Genomic DNA, 16,170 nt, shown 5'->3' with positions numbered 1-16,170 from the left:
ATATCATATGTTTGCACGTATAGGAGGATTAGGAGGAACTTGACGGAGGAACAAGCGGGAGAAGAAGGGCGGAAATGGTGGGGGAAAGGGAGAGAGGCAAACCATGAGAGACTCTTGAATGCTGACAAAAACTGAGGACTGATGGATGTGGGGGGGAGGGGGGGATGGGCATGGAGGAGGGCACTTTGGGGATGAGCACTGAGTGTTATGTGGAAACTAATTTGACAATAAACTATTTGTAAAAAAAAAAAAAAAAAAGAATCAGTGAAAATTTTCTTAAAAAGAATACAGAAAGCACTAAATATACAAGGTAAGATTATTAAATTTGAATTCATCAAAATTTAAAACTTTTGGTTATTAAAAGAAACCATAAAGGAATGCCTGGGTGGCTCAGTGGGTTGAGCGTCTGACTTCAGCTCAGAGCCTTGAGCCTGCTTCGTATTCTGTGCGTCTCTCTCTCTCTGTCCCACCCTCACTTGCACTTTGTCTCTCTCTCTCAAAAATAAACATTTACATATTCAAAAAAGAAACCACAAAAGCCATTGAGTGGGAGAAAATATTTATAACACATATCTTACAGAAGACCCGTATCCAAAGTATGTAAAGAACTGATTTCAACAATTAAAAACAAAAACAAAACAGGGGAAAAAAACACATTTTTTTTAAAATGGGAAAAAATAAAGTCTGTTCTATTTATTTATTTTTATTTTTTATTTGAGCATAGTCGAGGCACAATGTATATTAATTTCAAATTATACAACATAGTGGTTCAACATAGTGGATAAAGTTTACACATTATCCTGTGCTCACCGCAAGTGTAGCTACTGTCTGTCACCATACACTACTACAATATCATTGACCTTATTCCTTAGCTGTGCCTTTTTTTTTCATGACTTAATCATTCCATAACTAGAAGCCTGTATCTGCCATTCCCTTCACCCACAATAAAGTCTTATTTTAAAAAGAAGAAAAGGACAAAAGGAAAGTCTAACAAAAAAGATACACATATATCTAATAAGTATATGAAAATGGGATCAACATCATTACTTGTCAGAAGACTATAAATTCAAATGGCAAGATAAAATTTTACATCAAGTAATAGCAACTTGAAAAAGATTGACAATAGTAAATTTTAGTGAATTTGCAGATCATCTGGAACTCTTCTATATTTCTAATTTGGGGGTAAAATGTTAAAACTCCTTTGTAAAACTGTTTGCCAGTTTCTTGAGCAGTGAAATATACATCTATCTTATGACCCAGCATTCTACTCCTAGTTGTTTATCGAGAAAAATGAAAACATATGTCCCTAGAAAGCCTTCTAAATAAATTCTCATACCAGCTTTATTCATAACTGTGAAAAACTGTATGCCCAGGTGTCTGTCAACAGGAGAATAAATAAACTGTGGAATGTTCATATTATGGAATATTACTTAGCAACAAAAGGAATGGACTTCTGAGTATTCAATAAATATTAAATCTCAAACACAAAATACTGCATAAAAGAAGCCAGGGACAAAAAATATATGTGGTGTATGATTCCGTTTATATGAAGTTCTAAAACAGGTAATAGAGACCAATCAATGATGATAAAGTACAGAACCGTGGTTGCTTCTGCAAGGGAGATTGACTGAGAGGGGCACAATGGAACTTTCTGAAATGATAGAACCATTCTATATCTTGATAGGATGTAAGTTACCGGTGTTATTTGTCAAATTTGATACAACTATTTGCTTACGTTCTGCACATTTCACTCTAGGTAAATTATACCTTGGTTAAAAAAATCATAAAGTAGGGCTGGAAAAAATAACAGAAAATGATTCTGATTATGAAAGATCATTGATGACCTTAGGCAGATAGTTTCTGGAACACATTAACAAAGCATTCTTTACCAGACCATGGCTTTAGTGAAAGCTGAGAAAACAAAGAACTTTGAGATAACAGGATGGATATTGTTAAAATGCTGATAGGCAGAAGAGAAGGTAAGGAGATTCTTTGGCACGAGATCTTGCCAAATTTGTCAAATAGCAGCATGGAATGGAAATAGAAGAGAGTGAAAGTCCCTCCCAAATTAACTGCCTGATGAACCGTTTTGATCTAAAGGAGAATTTATCAGCAGCAGAAGCTTCCTGACAGCCAGCGACACCAGTGTACCAGCTCTTATAATCTCAGGGTCAGAAATATTGATCATACATGTCTTGAGTAAGTCTGGGTTTTTCAAAGCCTAGCTTCGAAGAACAAAAGGATTTCTCTGGACCAATGGGATCATAACTCCAACCAAGGATTTCAGGGACAGTCCACCCTGACAGTAGTTCCACAGTATGGTTTGGCACTCTTGGTAAGCAGGTGAGATAAGAATTTAGGTACTTCAAGTCTTGGGTCATTCATGTGCCAGACACTCTGTCTGGTGTTCAGGATATAGCAAGAAATGACTATCTAGGAGCTTGTCATTTAGAGTGAGAGCAAAGTAGCTGGTTTACACACTGTGAGTTTAGAACTGGTAATCTCTGTAGGCCTAGGGAAGAATAGAGGTTGGGTCTGAAGGGAATGAGAGAAAATACATACATCGAAAGGAAGCCCAGGAGATTATGAAAAAAACATAGCTTTTCCTTCTATTTGTTTTCCTTTCTTGTCTCCATCAATTCCCAAGTCCCATCACCTCTCCAAGTCAGCATTATCCAGCACTGCCCATTCCACTGACAACTCATATTACGTTGTGATAAGACTCAGGCTTGGAGCTCTGAAGGAAGCCGCAGGGTGAAGACTCAGGTTAGCTATTCTTATGAGGAGCGGGACTGATGAGAGATAGGAGTCACACATTGAGAAAGGGGGCAAGGAGAAGAAATTATGATAACAATAGGTAGTAGCCTGACATACTTCCTTTCCCCCCTTCTCCTTTTCTACTGTTATTTTCCATACAATTCCAAGCTCCCTACGGTAAGGCATAACAGAAGCAGGTACTGGACAAAAAGAAGCACGAGTATGAGTCCACGGCAGAAACCTGAATATCAGTGGGGCCAAGCCTGGCCACGTGCCTCTTTGAGGGGCAGAGCTGGCAGTGAATGACAGGGTTGGTAGTGGGATTGATTGGCCAAGAGAAAGGCATGAGGTGAAGTAGTGGCAGAAAGAAAGGAGGTGTCATAGAAGCCATCACTAAGATAGTATCAGAAAAGCAAGCCCTTAGCTGGGGTGCGTCCATGACAGTGCATATATGTGCATGAAATATACGTACGTGGTGACTCTAACACAGCATTCATAAGATGGGGTATTCTTGTACAAGCAGCCAGCAATAAACGTTTTGATTATTTTCATTTTTCTCTTTTTACACGGAAAAGAACAGCTCTCAGCGACTGGCATTAGGTCACACAGCTTGGACATGGCTTGATATCTTTTAAAATAAGTCTATTTCTTTTGGGCTTAAGACTAAGCCAATGTTAATGGTTGCAGTTTCATATTCAGTAGGTTTTACCTAAAATTATTTGCAAATATTTTTTTTTAATTTAATGAAAATATACTTTCCAAGTGCTTTTTAACTTAGGCAAGGTCTCTCTCTCCCTCTTTTTCTCCCTCTCTCTCTTTCCCTTTCTATCTCCCCTTCCTCTAATAGCACCTTTTTTCATTATCATCTATAAATAACAAAGATTACACATATGTGTAATGGACAGCAGAAAGAAGGATCAATATTTTTTAACTCTATGGGGAAAATCTTACAATTATTTAGTCATATTTTCATGATTTTTAGTCTTAATTTACATTGATTACATGTACATTTCTGGGTGCTATCATGATCAGCATTTAGACCTACCACAGTATTGTGAGTTTCCTGAGGGCAAGAACTCTGCCTTCATCCCTTAATTCATCCTTCCATGCCCAGCACCTCATCACTCTTGAGTGGTGTTCTTGAAACTGACAATGCAAGATTTGCATTGAAAGATACGTTCCAAAGAAGAAAAGAATGATACCTGAAGGCAATAGGGAAATACAAATAAAAATGTCAGTGAGATACCACTAATATACCCTAGCTGTATCACTGGATAGATCAGGTACTTCTAGTATACCTATTAGAGGTGCTAATGTGAATAATTCTGGTGGTATCTAGAGCTGACAGGCAAGTATAGTACTCTCAGAGATGCTTCTGGGAACACGTAATGTAGAGCCATTCTGGAAAGTCATTGGCAGTTTCTTATAAATTTAAACATATACCGTATCACCTAGCAATCCTACACCTACATATTTACTTAAAAGAAATGAAAATTTGTATTCAAACAAAAACCTGTACATGAATGTTTATGGCAGCTTTATTCATAATAGCTAAAATGGAAATGACTCAAACATCTTTCATAAGTCATATGTCCATACAATGGAGTACTATTCAGCAGTAAAAAAGCAAATCACTGATACTTGCAAAAGCTTGGATAAATCTCCAAGCATTTTCTTAATGAAGGACCCAGTCTCAAAAAAGTACACATTACATCTTCCATTTGTGTGACAGTCTCAAAAAGACAAAATTGCATGACAGAAAATGGAGCAGTGATGGCCAGGGTTAGGTGAGGAGGAAGGTGTGATTACAAAAGGCAGTATGAGGTGAATTTTGGAGGTAACGGAACTACTCTGAATCCTGTTGTGTTGACAGATACACAAATATATACATGTGTTAAAATTCATAGAACTTTAAACCAAAAATAAAGGTCAATTTTCGTGTATGTTAATATAAAAATAATATTAGAATAACAAATTATAAAACATAAAACACTAAAGAAATGTAACACATTTGGGGCGCCTGGGTGGGTCAGTCAGTTAAGCACCCAATTTCGGCTCAGGTCATGATCTCTCGGTTTGTGAGTTCGAGCCCCAAATAGGGCTCTGTCCTGACAGCTCAGATCCTGGAATCTGCTTCAGATCCTGTTTCTCTCTCTCTGCTGCTCCTCCCCCACTCACACTCTGGCTCTCTCTCTCTCAAAAATAAATACACATTAAAAAACTTATAAAAGAAATGTAAAGCATTTGTAACTAGAACTGGAAATATAAACTAATAAACACATCCAACCAAACTTCAACCCCTGAGGGACTGCTCTCCACAGGAAGATCACAAATTGCATCTGTTTTGCTCATGGCAAACCTAGAAATGTGTCCTGATGTAAGTTTCCATTGTATCTGTCGATTGGTCTCTGTGTGTAGATGGCTCAGTAATGAGCACCAATTCTTATATACTTCTTTTTTAAGGTTTTATTTTATTTTTGGGAGAGAGAGATAGAGACAGAGCAGGAGCAGGGGAGAGGCAGAGAGAGAGGGAGACACAGAAACTGAAGCAGGTTTAAGACTCCAGGCTATCAGCACAAAGCCCGACGCAGGGCTTGAACCCATAAACCGTGAGATCATGACCTGAGCTGAAGTTGGACACTTAACTGACTGAGCCACCCAAACATCCTTCTTACATACTTCTAATGCCCCTGATAAAAAACCAAATCAAAGACAGGACTGGCATTACCCAACTGGCAATACCCGTATTTTATTTTCACTGTGGATAGCCATCTTGTGCAGGTCATGTGGCTTACAGGAATTGTTTTTTCTTTCTTCCTATGGATCTAGAGTCTAGATCGCAATGTCTGTATGAATTAATGTGTTTATCTTTGTGAACTGTGTGTGCATGAGCCTGTGCAGTGTCTGTGGTGTGTATAGATGCTCAAAATAACTAGATGAATCCATCATTCTGCACCTATAACCGCTTTGGGACATTTTTAAGAAGCTAAGACCCAAAGTGTCAAACCTGACACTGCACTATCTTGCTGTAGGAAGCCACTATTCTTACTCATCCACCCGCTGCCAACAAGGCGAAACTGCTGTATTCCAATTTCAGAAACGAACAATGTTCTTCTGGGGATACTGTGTCTTTGAGAATGCTAGGTAAAGGAAGAAGAATGAGTCATCAGACAACAATATCTTTGTGGGAGAGGTGTGGATATTCCCTTAAGAAGTGTCCGGGGACATTTGGGGGAAAGTTTGAAGGACAGGCCCTAGGGACCAGGGTCTGTCCACAAGGGCACACTTGGGAGAGGGTTCATTTTGATGTGTGTTCTCTCCTCTTGGAAAAGAGTTATCAGGCATCTTATAAGCCATATAGCTTTGTGTTTACATCCCTTGTGGGGATCTGTTTCCCTTGTGGATCTCAGCCCTTCACTGAGGTCTGAGAGGCCCTCCTACATTAGCGTTGTGTGGCAAGGGAAAACGGACATGAGAGTGGGCAGTGAGAGAATGTGTGTGCAGCTCCGCACGCCCCCTTGCACTATGCTCGAAGAGAAGGCATGCAGGATGGCAGTGGACCCATGGTCGTCAAGTAAGCGGCGGCCTTCAGCAGAACCGGAAGTGTGGTCACCTGTTAGTGACTACATCCGGGAGTAGACTTGAGGCACAACCCTTTTGTTGTTTAGAACTGCAGAGCAGCGTTTCTCAAGGGACATCTACAGACCTGGGGACTTATACCGTAATAAGTGGAGATTCCTAGGCCTTACTTCAGACATGCTGTGTCAGAACCTCTGCAGGTGCAACGGAAAAATCTGCATTTTAAAATCTGGCTCCCAGGCAATTCTCATGCAGCATAAATTCTGAGATGTTTGTCCTCAAGGTGAAAGTAAGGGCCACCTTTTCTCTCCTTTCTTCTTCCCTATTCTTTCTCTTCTTCCTTTTCCTCCTTCTCTTCCCCTCCTTCCTTTTTCTCTCCCACCTCATTTTTATTATAATTGTTATTCATATCGTTATCTTTACCCAAGGAACGACAGGGTAGGGATTTTTCTACAACAGACTAATTTACTTATGAACCAAAGGTCTAAAAAAAAACTATGAAAAGTAGTATTGCCTAGACCCTCCCGTCACCCTAGTTAGGGATGAAAAGTTGCTGTATTGCGTGCTTCAAGAAGAAAATACCGTTTCTATAATTAGGGGTGCTGCCTCCAGGGAGCAACCATGATGGAAGAATCATTTTATACAAAGTCTTCTAGAAAATTTCTCCCTTGGTGAAGAAGGTCCGCATTCGTTATGTGAACTCAATAAATGTATCTGTCAGCAAGAAGAGCAGTAATAATTCTGTTTACATGTGTTTTTATGTGCAGTCATTTTCAAAAATTAAGTTTCACGCCCTAAGTATATTGTTACAATACATGAATATTTCATAATCTGGAACGTTTCCCAAATGTTTTGGGTTAGTAACACCACGTTTTTGTTTTTTTTTTAACATTGTAAAATCCATCTTCACTCTTCTCTGAGTGACTTAGGTTATAAATTTCAAAAATATTCAGAGTAGTTGTACTATAGTGTTAAATTTGATGTTTTATAATTTTTAATGCTTAAAATGTACCCTTGGTCTTGGCAGGAAAAAAGTAATAAAAATTTGAAACAGTTGAACTTAGAGGGAAGAAAAGTGTATCTCTTCTGAATGTGCAGGAGTTTCTTAAGTCCATTTGAAATTGCTCCTTATATGCTACATCCACAAGAATGTGATTCATCCATTGTGTTCAGTTCTCTTAGAAACCAAGTGTATTAGAGAAGACTTTACAAAATCACTTTGGGAGAAATTACTTTTGATTTAAACTAGTATCTTTGTAGGTTTAAAGCCTGTTGGGTTAGAGAATATTAGCTTGGAAACATTTGTTTTATTTTAAAATTATACCCTGACATCTTATAACTTTGACATATTTATTGGCTACCTCCAACGTGCTCCACGAAAAGTATTCAGTGAGTGGATGATATTTTTTAGATAAATAAAAACACCTGCATATATTGAGTGCCAGGCACTTGGCATAAAATAACTCTTTATCATTACATCCTAACATTCTATTTATTCCCATTTTATAGATAGAAATATGGATAGTCAAAGAAGTTACAACTTGCCCAAGCTCCCATAACCAGGAAGGAAAAGAGCTGGATTTCAGGCTCAGGTCTGCAGATCCCAAATTCTTTATTTTTCCCAATGTGCCAATGACTTCTCAACAGCAGGTAAAACAATGCTGAAGTCTGGGTGCCTGGGTGCCTGGGTGGTTCAGTTGGTTAAGCATTGAACTCTTGATTCCTGTCATATCATGCCTCATGGTTTGAGAGATTGATTCTTGCATCAGGCTCCATGCTGAGCATAGAACCTGCTTGGAATTCTCTTTCTCCCTCTCTCTGCCCCTCCCCCACTCACACTTGCTCCCTCAAAGTAAATAAATAAACATTTAAACACAGTGCTAAAATCAATATGCTTGTTCCATTTCAAATTTGCTTAAATTCATCATTTTGAAACAGATTTCAAAGGTTTTAAGATAAATGAATATTATTTTATCACTACAATTGAGTAAATAATGCAAATATCATTTACTATAACCTATGAATATCACTCTAAAGAAAAAGTAAAGAATAGAAATGGATGAGTGGTCTCTTCTTTAGGCTTCCATAAGACCCTTTTAAGAAATAGCCTCCAACTGCAATACTATTTTATATTTTCTGAACTATAAGAATATAATATAAGGGGTTCCTGGGTGGTTCAGTCAGTTGAGCATCTGACTCATGATTTTGGCTCAGGTCAGGATCCCAGGGTCATGGGACTGAACTTCCCATCAGGCTCCATGCTGAGTGTGGAGCCTGCTTAAGATTCTCTCTTTTCCCTCTGCCCTTCTCCCCTACTTGAGTTCTCTCTCTTTTTCTCTAAAACAAAAAGTCAGTAAAAAAGAATACAATTTAATAATGTTTTTGAACTTAAGAATTTCACCATTAAAGTCATAACTCAGAGTAGAAGAACTAACTTGTAAGAGTATGACCTGTCTGACAGGCTATTGACAATTACCCTAACTCTGCCTTTTTGACATTTTTAAATGGTTTTATTAGTAATTATTGCAGTGTTATTTCTACTAACAAAAAATGAAAACTCTAGGAATAGTTTTGTTTAACATGTTTTTATCACATTTTTTATCATATGTTTTAACATTATTTTCAGATGATAAAGCACGTACAACGTGGCTTTCACAATGGACCCTCTTTTCTGTAAGGAACTCTGGTGATTAACTTCCAGAAAAGAGGGACCCACATGGCTATACCTCTTGGGTCTCAGCCTTTGAGACTATGAGATTCTCCCCCTTACCTAATTCCTTACCTCCTCAGACCCCTACTGTGTGAGGATAGGGCATCATCATGATGAATATATAACCTGAGACTAAACAGGGTGCCTGGGTGGCTCAGTCAGTTAAGCGTCCAACTTCAGCTCAGGTCATGATTTCATGGTTTGTGGGTTCAAGTCGGGCTCTGCTGACAGCTCAGAGCCTGAAGTCTGCTTCTGATTCTGTGTCTCCCTCTCTCTCTGTCCTCTGCCACGTGTGCTCTATCTCTCTGCCTCTCAAAAATGAATAAATGCTAAATTTTTTTTTTAAAGAGCACCTATTCACTGCCCAAAGTCCTTTCTATTTCTTAAAAGATCTTTAATGTTTTGATTTTATTTATAAATTTTAATCATGTTTGTATTTCTTTTTCACTACTAGCTGGTAAGGTTAAATAATAAGACTAAAGCCATATAACAAGCAAGTGGTAAAGCTGGGATTTTAACCCAAGTTCATCCAACTGCAAAGCCTGTGCATTTTAGGGCTTGTCTGCTTTTGGATTACTCCCAGCTCTTGTATGCTATGATTTTACTAAGCCCAGGGCATATTTTGAATTTGGTTTTTTTTTTCCTAAGAAATTCCTGACATCAGTTTGTTGTTTTTGACTTGCCTTTTTCTCTGAAGTACCAAGTAATGAAAAATAATCAGTTAATTAACGGTTCCAGACTCAATCAACTTTTTAAGCATGCTAAATATTAAAATAATTCACATGGGTTGGGGTTAGGGTGTAGAGAAGGGAAGAAACAACTAAATTTTGTTTAAAGCACCAAATGCTTTTATTTCAATCCAGCAATGTTGGATTTTTAAACCACAGTATAGTTCTTTTGTCCATTTAGGCTTTTGTTGGTTTTTTTTTTCCAAAATTTTTATTCTCTTGGGTTTTGTTTGTTTGTTCATTCTTTTGTTTTACAAAAAACAGGATTGATTAGTTCTTCTGGAGATAGGCTTTTGCCATAAGACAGTGAAAATGCTATACTTATTGCAGTTTTTTTATTGGTTTATATTTTTAGTCCTTTAGATTGTAAGATTTAGGAGATGTAAAAAATTTATTTTTGCATGTTGGATGAATGTTTGCAATAGTAAAAAGACTGTATCCCATTGAGATATGGGATATAGGAAAGGTATAAGTTATGGGGAAAACTCAGACTTAGTCAGTATACTACTCCAAGATGGTAAACAACTTCAAAATGGTATCGGTAAACCAGGTTGTTCATGGCTGAGGCTGTTTAAAATTTCTTTTTTAACTAGAAAAGTCTACTAATCCCAAGCAATATGTCTCAATAGATCTATGAATGCCACCAGTTTCATAACTAAAAAACAACAATAACAACAACAGCGTGTTCTGGTGTTCATTTCTTTTTTTACTATCTGTGTTTATGTCTCATTAAGCTGTACAGGAAATCTGCTACTTGTTTATATTGCTGTGCCTTGGGAAAAGACAAAGAGACAACATTTTTTTCTAAAGCTATTTCACATTTTTCCACCTCTTATTATAACTCCCCCAAAATCATCTTTACAAAGATTTTTCAAAAGTTCTGTCACTTCAAAAGAGTAGTTTGAATCTCTTGTTAAAAATTGAATTGAAGGAACCAGAGCCATATTGGAGAGTTTCATTCAATTTTGTAATAATTTTGGGAAATATTTTCATTTTACACTTTATTCAGGAGAAAACTGTAGCTGGATTTCAGCAGAAGTAAAGTAAAAGCAAGAACAAATAACTTTTGTGATTAATTAGATGCGTATTAAGCATCTTCATCTAAGACATTGCCCTACTCTTTCTGTAGTGCAGATTTCATTTTCTTCTCATTCCTTGAAAACTATCACTTCCTATCACCTCCATAGCTTGCCTCTGCTTGGCTGTAGTCATTTTAACCTTTCACCAAACATAAACAGCCATATTCGGCACACGTATGTATGTTTTTATGTGCTTATGCATCTGCACCTTTTTTCAATTTTTCTTTATTTACTTTTGCATGTGACTCCCTTTTTTTTTTTTAATGTTTTATTTATTTCTAGGAGAGAGAGAGAGAGAGACAGCGTGAGCAGGGGAGGGTCAGAGAGAGAGGGAGATACAGACTCTGAAATAGGCTCCAGGCTCTGAGATGGCAGTCAGCACAGAGCCTGACGCAGGGCTCGAACCCACAAACCACGAGATCATGACCTAAGCGAAATTCGGACGCTTAACCGACTAAGCCACCCAGGTGCGCCATGACTCCCTTTTTAATGTTTATTTATTTTGAGAGAGATAGAAAAAGCACAAGTGGGAGAGGGGAGAAGAGAGAAAGAGAGAGAGAATCTCGAGCAGACTGCACTGTCAATGTGGAGCCTCATGTGGGTTCAATCCCACGAGATCATGACCTGAGCTGATATCAAGACTTAGGCGCTTAACCAACTGAGCCATCCAGGCTCTCCTGCATATGATCCCTTTTAATATATTTTAAACTCTGTGAAGAGAGAAACATTATCTTTCCTTGACCTTAAAAACATGTCTATAAATGGTATTCTCTTCATCCATTACTGATTGATTAAAAAAGAAAAAATAAACCTCCACATTCCTCAGTTAGCAGAAGTCAAGTAAGGAAAAGAATACCAATCGTATCACAAAAGACTTTATTGTCACTTTTAATCACTTGATCAAATCCTTATTTTTATCATGTTAGGCAAATGTTAGATTAGTCTTCCAAGAGAGAAGTTATATTAACTATTACAGGCCCATGTCATTTAAAGCAAATATAAAATAAAAATATAAAATCCATAAGAATTCTAATTTCACACACACACACACACACAAACACACACACACACACACACACACACACACACAATGTATAGTCAGTCATGGGAGCTTATGTAATATAAATCCTGCTAAACCTTAGCTAGTTTGTTCACTTCAAGATGGATAACGTGTTAGCAATATAATAGAGGGATTTTGTGCCACGTAAACCAAGAATTCAGAATGCAAACCATTGCACCCACAAGATAGGTTTGTTTTATCTGAGCTTGGAAGAAAAGGACCTATGAAAACAAACCAATTTGCTTCCAATCCAAATTATCAACCGGAGATATTCTTCAACAAATACCAGAAACAGATGTGAAGGCCTTTTCTCCACGATTGCAAGCCAGTAAATGATTTCTTGCCATTTTATCCCTTTATGATAAAACCTCAAGCTCCCATCCACACCAGGAGAGAGGAAAACCCCAGAAGAAATACAATACTATTTGGCTCAGTTTTTTTTTTTTTTCTTCATCTTTCCTGTAGATACTGGATGCATTACCAGGTCTCTCTACTGTGGATTTTATACTGACAATGTTTTTAGGATATTGCCTCATTAGAACATATTTTCCTCAGTCTGCAAAAGGAGCTTGCTTTCTGAGTTTTGGAGAGTTGACATATTAAGCATCTTTCCACTTTTAAAAGGGAGCGGGCTCGTGTAGGAATTAGTTGATGTTCCAAAATGACTGAATTTTCTTTTGAGAATGATTTATTGTTCTGGAGTTGGTATTTTCCAAAAGAAGCTAGTGTGCTAGCTTTTGAACCTTTGGAAGCATGAGTTCAAATCTGGCCCGCAGTAAGCCACAAGCAACAACACTTGGCCTGGTCTCAAACTATTCTCTGGGTTTCTACATCATCATACCCCACGCACAACTCAACACCATTAACACAACTGAAAACATCTGCTCGACAAAGATCCCAGATTTGGAAAGAAAGGATAACCAAATACTCTCAATACCTCACTATTAGAAAACCAAAACTTACCACTGATGTTCAAAAGCAAAGTCAGGAAACTATTTGAGATTCACATTGATTATAGGACCCTGGCCAAGGGGTTCTAGAATTCTTTTCACATATACAGATTTTTTTTACAGTGCCATTCACCTATACTTACAACTATTTGCCCACTTGGGTGGGCCCTCTCTAAAGCTAAATTTGTGAAGCTGTATCTCCTCAAAAAGCACATAGGTTGTAGGTTTCAAATTGGTGCAAAATGCCTTTGGTCCTTATGAACATGAACACAACCACAGATGTTCTGGAATGTGGGAAAGGATTGTATTTGAAAACACCAGCGGATAAAATGATTACAGTTCAAAACTACATGAAATAACTTGCAACAACTTTCTTGTCTTGTCTTTGGGACCCATTTTCCCCTACATTCCCCATCCTTTAAAAAATAGAGAGAAAAAGGGGTGCCTGGGTGGCTTAGTTGGTTAAGCGTCCGACTTTCGCTTAGGTCATGATCTCACGGTTCGTGGGTTCGAGCCCCGCGTCGGGCTCTGTGCTGACTGCCAGCTCAGAGCCTGGAGCCTGTTTCAGTCTGTGACTCCCTCTCTCTCTGACCCTCCCCTGCTCACGCTGTCTCTCTCTCTCTGTCTCCTAGAAATAAACATTTAAAAAAAAAAATAGAGAGAAAAAGATTAAAATTTTTTGGTAACAGGCAGAGGGCATTTGAATTAAATATTAAACGTAAAATCATTTCCTGAGAGAGTGTATGTTTGAATTTGACATTTCCCTTAAGTATGTAGTCCATTATCTTATGGCAGCCTATGAAGGGACCTCAACTCTCAGTTAAGCTGATCATAATTATACACATTTTATAGACTAATTCACTTTATATTGTCTTAAAATCCTATAACAGATATATATTCTAATTTATGTGATTAAGAACATTCAAAAGAAAAAAATGGTCATCTTTCTTAAGAAACGTTCTTACATGAAAGCATAAGAACAAGTGTACATAGATGTGCGTTTTGGACCATGGGTAAAGTAGGAAAGAGGAGAGTTCAAACTTGTCAAGAAGTTTTACCCAAAGGAATACACCAAAACCCCATCTTTATTAGGACATCAAAGTAATGGGCTGTTGTGTTTGAGGGACAAGCTCTGAGCAGAGGTGCAGAGGTCATAGGGGGGAATGGCAGAAAGATGCCCTCCTACCATACCTGTGTGCCAAGTTCCTCCTGGTTGGGTTAACTGCAGAGGCTGATCACCACACCTTTTTTATAGACACAGTTCAGTTTAGAATCTGATTGGGAGCACAGAGCAAAAGTCATGCTGTATCGGCATCTGTCCACTGGCACAAACAAAATAGGGAAAAAAGAGATACGGAGTAACTACAGCAATTTAGTCCATCAAAGGGCCTCCCAACAAATTCCCACAACCCCCCAGCAAGCCCATATATGACACCGAGCCAAGCTCCAAATTAACTGTTGCTGAGACCTGGGATGTAAAAGGAAGGGCAAAGCAGGCTGGTGAGCAGAGCCTAAAATTGAATAGTGAGCATATCCTGGCATCCTGGCAAAACTCTAATCATGAAATCCAAAGAATTTTAGAGCCAAAGGAATAGAAATTATCTGCTCTTATCTTCTAACTTTTTGTTAACTTGAAGATTCACAGCAGAGAGGGACAGAGCCAGCTGCAGAATCTGGTCTTTAACTCCCAGTTCAGTGCTATTTCCCCTGCCTTGTGCTTCTGTGATTTAGTGTATACTGAATGGCTGAAGCCAATGGCAGACCTGGCAAAGCCAACAGCAGTACTGGTGAAGCCAATGGCGGGACGAGAGAAACCTCTGGCTAGGACAGGTGTGGCTAGGGCATGGCTCTGTGCCTTGAGGTTTCAAGTAAATGAAGGACCCATAGCCCTAAATGGCTCATCTGCTTATTTAGGTTTCCTTTGTGTGGTATTGGAATGTGCCTGATTTCCATAGCTTCAGGAAGCTGATAAAAACTGGAATTTTAAAAAGAAAAATGTATAGTGAACGGTGGGTAAAGGAAAAGACATCTTACAAAAAATGGTTTCTCTGAAATTAATTTGCCGATTACAAGTTTTCTACACAATCTTTAAATACTTTAAGTTGGGCCTGAGTCAGCCTCATGTTGTTAATGACCTCATGTAACAACATTTCCCTGAGTACTCTATAATAATTCCTATTTATTCCACAGGGAGGGTTGGGGCAACAACCAGTTGATGTGTACCCCCCAAATGTAAGGAAAATACAAAGAAAGCTTACATTTTCTGTCTCCTTGAGTGGATAAGTCACAGAATGATAACTGTGGAAGAATTTTACAACTTTTTCTTAGTGTATAACGACCTTTTCACTAGCATGAGGCAAAGTAAGAAGTGTAGTGATTGTCATAAAAAACTAATTTTCCCTGATTTCAAGCATCTTATTCCGAGACAGCAAATTGTCATCTCATCTAAAAAAGGTAGACAATAGTAGACAACAGGCTTATTTTTAATATTATACTTGGCAAAATTAAATACTAACATTTCCATTTATTACTAATTTCATTTACCTGATCTTCTATTTCCTTATTAATAAGTGAAATAATAATAATTTCCCTATCCATCTCATAGAGGTGTAGTGAGGATCAATTAAAACAATAAATATAAGAATAATGTAAATAGGGTATGTGGCTTACTCAGTTGATTAAGCATCTGACTCTTGATTTTGGCTCAGGGCATGATCTCGTGGATCGCAGATTGGAGCCCCAGGTGGGGCTATGTGCTGACAGCACAAAGCCTGCTTGGGCTTCTCTTTCTCTCTTTCTCTCTGCCCCTCCCCCACTTGTGCACGTGCATGTTCTCTCTCTCTCTCTCTCTCAAAATAAGTAAATAAACATTAAGAAAGAATAATGTAAATGAATCTAGGTTTTTGATATATAGTTGTCAAGTATTATCATGATGGCGACCAATTAACTGTGTACTGTTAGGGGAAGGAGGAACAATGGAAGTTTTCCAGTTGAGATGAATAGAAATATATTCTATGCAGTAGAATATATTTAACTCTACTGATAAGATAAATGCAGTTGGAATTTTTAAGGGGTGTGCACTTTAGTTAAAGTTCATTTGGGAAAGCTTCATGGAAGCTATGCAATCAGGGAATGTTTGGTTTTGTCTATAGAGGTAAGAAGGGGTGTGCGTCTCCACTGAGCAGAAACCCAATTGTAGCAACAAAGAGATAGAAATAAGCAAACTTACCATGAAGGATGATGTAAGACTGCTCAGCTGAAGAACAAAATTCAGTGTTGGGAGAAGTGGCAGATAAATTTCAATACC

General features: G+C 38.0%; 1 long non-coding RNA gene across 2 annotated transcripts in view; it reads right to left on the bottom strand.

The window, feature by feature from the left end:
* Nucleotides 1–15,561, bottom strand: part of LOC120227379 — a 25,426-nt gene extending 9,865 nt beyond the window's left edge. The window contains exons 1-3 of one of the 2 annotated variants that reach the window (XR_005527238.1): nt 15,534–15,561; nt 14,055–14,185; nt 3,803–3,959 (exon numbers count right to left, since the gene is read on the bottom strand). This is a non-coding gene — a long non-coding RNA (uncharacterized LOC120227379). Of the gene's footprint in view, nt 1–3,802; nt 3,960–14,054; nt 14,186–15,121; nt 15,183–15,533 lie in introns of those variants that run through there. The other variant, XR_005527239.1, reaches the window with a different exon arrangement.
* Nucleotides 15,562–16,170: the final 609 nt, after the last annotated feature.

This window comes from Hyaena hyaena, unplaced genomic scaffold (genome assembly GCF_003009895.1).
Source record: "Hyaena hyaena isolate Hyena2069 unplaced genomic scaffold, ASM300989v1 scaffold_2252, whole genome shotgun sequence".
NCBI classification, from domain to species: Eukaryota; Metazoa; Chordata; class Mammalia; order Carnivora; family Hyaenidae; genus Hyaena; species Hyaena hyaena.
This window is presented reverse-complemented; position numbering and strand designations above follow the sequence as displayed.